Source organism: Prinia subflava, chromosome 25 (genome assembly GCF_021018805.1).
Source record: "Prinia subflava isolate CZ2003 ecotype Zambia chromosome 25, Cam_Psub_1.2, whole genome shotgun sequence".
Lineage (NCBI taxonomy): Eukaryota > Metazoa > Chordata > Aves > Passeriformes > Cisticolidae > Prinia > Prinia subflava.
In genome coordinates, this window is record NC_086271.1 from 5,563,589 (window position 1) to 5,567,688 (window position 4,100).

Genomic DNA, 4,100 nt, shown 5'->3' on the forward strand with positions numbered 1-4,100 from the left:
TCTGAGGGTGACAAGCTTTGACAAAGCTGGAGACAGGGAAACGCGATCCCATTTCCCCAGCAGAGCTTGGACAACCTGCCAGGTTAGGTACATCCTGAGCTGCTCCTGCATCCAAAAAGGTGAAGGAACAGGAGAAAAGAGTGATTACAGACACATTTCTATGTGAGAAGAGACAGGAAATATTAGGACTGTTTAGTCTGGAGAGGAGACAGGTCTGTGGTGGCACGAGAACAGCCTGGGAGCCCTGCAGCACTGACAGTCCTCTGGTTTCTCCATTTCTCATCCCCAAAAAAGAAAAGGATGTGCAGAGGAGAGTGGATGTGGGGGGAAATGCTTGCCCAGCGCCAATGTGGGTCTCCATAGAGAGATTTTAAGGGAAATCCTGTCCTTATGGGGAGAAATCCCTCCCTTTGACTGGGAGAAGGTGATATGGGAGCATACATCCCAATTTATTGAGAGATGCCTAAAAATTCAGACCATCTCCAGAGCTGTGGGCTCCGCAGAGGACATTTGGAGCAGCACCAGACCCTCTTGTGTGTGGCTGCATTTCCCGTGGCACAGCCCTGGTGGTGCAGTGGCACCCCGGGCTGGGCAGTGCCTGTCACAGCACCGGCTGTGCCCCTGGGGAGCAGAACTCAGCAAACACAGCCAGGAGGTGTTGGCTTCCCCACAGGGAAGGGGGCTTCCAGCACATCAAGGTGAAAGGGGATATTTTGTGTGTGACTGAAAGCCCGAGGCAATCGGAAGCAGCAGGGGCCAAGGAAGTGAGTGTAGCTGGCAATTATATAGACATATAGTTTGGAGAAGTGTTTTGACTAACCTGATAATACAGCATGAAATAGCATGGCTCTGACGTGAAAAGGCCCTAAGATCCCAGAGGTAGAGCCAAGAGTTTTGATGGTCGCTTGCCATCCATCCCAGAGCACACAGCCACGGCGTGGTTCTGGCTGGATGAGACCAGAGGAGGTCCCAGGTCCAATCTCTGTCTCCAAGCAGAGATGACTTTGGAGTTGCATCAGGTTGTTCAGGGCTGTGTTCAGGAGAAGGCTGGGTTTCCCCAAGGATGGGATGCATCTCCCTCCCATGGTCCCAGTTCTGGCATTTCTGAAGGGGAAAACGTTTTTGGCATATCTTCCAGCTGAATCAGGCCCATCCTGTCCCTGCCTGCCTGGTACTAGGCACCCAAACTGGACCTGGTGGCCAAATGGTCTCTGCAGAGAGCAAGGGTGTCTCAGCACAGGCTGGACCACCCACAGGAGAGCTGTGCACTTCCTGCACTCCAAACAGATCCCAGCAGGAGGACCGGATTGCAGGAGGGCTGGCAGGAGATACAGGTGCCAGAGAAGAGCAGCAGGAGGTCTGGGTCCTGCAGAAGTGGCAGGACCTGCAGAAGCAGCAGCGATGGACTCATGACATCTCCCTGAGGATTGAGAAGTGACCCAACAACCTCCCCAGGTAGGTCGGCTGCATTACACAATCCTGGTGTCCTGTCCCCCTGGAGCCAAATCCTCCCCTGAGGGTGAGGCGTCCCTGTGGCCCAGCTTTGGGGATGCCCCTGCCAATGCCCCAGGGAGCCCACAGGAGTGCAGGGAGCAGTTGCCCCCAGGGCTCAGGATTAGCCGTGTTTAACCCCTGCAGGTGAAGGCAAGGCCCCAAATCCCCTCAGTGTCACCACAGCCCTCATGCAGGAGGCCTTCTCCTTGCAGGGCTGATGTCTCTCTGTCTCCTTGGCTGGGCTGGTGTCTGAGTCCATGCCAGGCTCTCTCAGACAGGACATTTGATGTCCCAAATCCCTCGGTGTCACACAAACTGGCTTTGGGTGTTTGCTGTGAGGTTTTTTCCTCTCAGGACATTGGGCTGCCTCCAGGGGACAGCTTCAAGACCCTTGACTCTCCTGCAGTGTGGTGGTGCCACCAGTGGGTGCTGACATTCTGCTCATGAGTTTTATACACACCAGCAAAGGCCCAGGCTGGCTGAAATGCCTTCTGATGCCCTGTGGCTGTTCAGGAGGGGCCTGTCCAGAGCAGGGGGCATCAGCCAGGTTGTGCAGAGAGATGGAAAGCTCAACTTTTTTCTTCAAACCATCCGTCATTGAGCATACCACAGAACCACAGCATCATTGACATTGGAAAGGACTTTTAAGATCGGTGAGTCCAAATGTGCACCCAGCACTGCTAGGGCCACCACTGACCCACGTCCCCAAGTGCCACATCCACATGGCTTCTGAATCTCTCCGGGAATGGGGACTTCACCACTGCTCTGGGCAGCTGGGCAACCTTTTAGGGGAAAAAATTTTCCCAAATATCCAACCTGGACCTCCCCTAGCACAGCTTAAGGCCATTTCTTTTGCCCTGTCCCTGTTCCCTGGGAGCAGAGCCTGACCCCTCCTGTCAGGGAGCTGGACAGAGTAACAGGATCTTTTCCAGCCCCAGCAATTCCCCACTTCCGTGAGCATCTCCGCGGCCGCAGGCTGAGGTTGCCGCTTGCTCGTGGGTGCGCAAGCCCAGCCGGAGCTGCGAGTGAAGGGTGTCAGCGGTGCCCCCGGGCTGACCCCGCACTCACAGCTCAGGGTCCAGCGGGGCGCTGCCTCCGACCGCGCAGCGCCGGCTCCTCCTGCCCAGGCCGCGATCCCATTAGAGGGGTCAGGCCCGGAGGGGCCCGCGGGGAGGGCGCGCTGCCCACAGCTCCACACAGCCCTGGCCTGTCACAGGGCTGCGGCAGAGCTGGGGCCCAGCGCTCCGGCAGGACGGGCCTGTGCAGGCCTGGGGACACTCTGACACCCCCAAGCCAGGGGAAGCTGGTGTCTCTTACCCCTGCTTCTCTGGAGACAGGCCAGCAGAGCCAGGCTGTCAGGGGAGGATGGAAGAGCCACATCACACAGAGGGTGTTTTTGGAAACCGGGGTGAGCTCTGTGCTCACTTCAGACTCGTGGTGCTCTTCAGAAGTACAATGCACCATACTCTGGGCAGGGATTACTCAGGGAAGGATGTCATGGACCACATCTATAGAATCCCAAAATGACTGAGTTGTTTGGATGGGGAAAGCCCTCTGATGCCATCCTGTCCAAGTGTTCCCCCAGCCCTGCCCATGTCCCCAGGTACCCCATCCACACAGTCAGGGATGGGGAGTCCACCACCGCCCTGGGCAGCTGTGCCAGGGCTGGACAGACCCTTTTGGGGAAGGAATTTCCCCTAATATCCAACCTGAATCTCCTCTGGTGCAACTTGAGGGCATTTTCTCTTGTCCTGTCACTTGTTTCCTGGGAGAAGGGGCCGGCCCCATGCAGGTTCCTCTGTTACTGCTCACCAGAGGGTTTCTCCTGGCCACGGAGCCTCCAGCAGCATCCACCACCCTCCTGGACACAGCAGAGGGCTTCTCTGTGTAAGGCACTCAGCTGGGTTGCACCCAGGGGCTCTGTGTCTGAGCTTAGTGCCCGTGGTGCCAGTACAGCCTGTATGGGCTCAGCACCCGCAGGACACCTCACCTGGACCAGGCAATGCAGAATTCCTGCTGGCTTCCTCCCAGCCTTCCCTGTGAACCCACAGGAGCAGCTTCATTCCAAACCCTCCACTTCTGGTAAATGAGCACAAATTTGCCCTCGGCTCAGCTCCAATTAGATCACACAAGGGCCAGCTAATTAGGCTGACAAGTGAGGGAAGTGAGGGGTCAGGCTCTGCCCGAGGACTGGCAGCATCCTCCCTGCCCACACGCAGCTACAGCTGTGCAGGTGGCCGTGGGGCAAGGAGGCAGCTGGGCCCCTCTCCCTTCACCTCGTGCCATGGGGGAGCCCCCTAAGGCTCAAAGCCTCACTGGGATTTTTTCCTGGATAAATGTAGGCAGCTCAGCCCCATTGTGTGGCCCTGGTGAGCAGTGCCAGCTCAGGGCCCAAGCCCCAGGCTCTGTTTTCAGCCCAGAGCTGTGAGCAGACCACAAGCACATGGGAAGGGGTGATCCCCTATGGATGAGCAAAGCATCTGTGGGATTTCTCTGCATCCCAGCCCTGAGGATGTGCCCAAGTGAGTGCAAGGGAACCAGACCCCACCAGGGCCCCCGAGCCTTAACACAGACCCTACAGGGAAAGGAGAACCAGCACAGGAAGC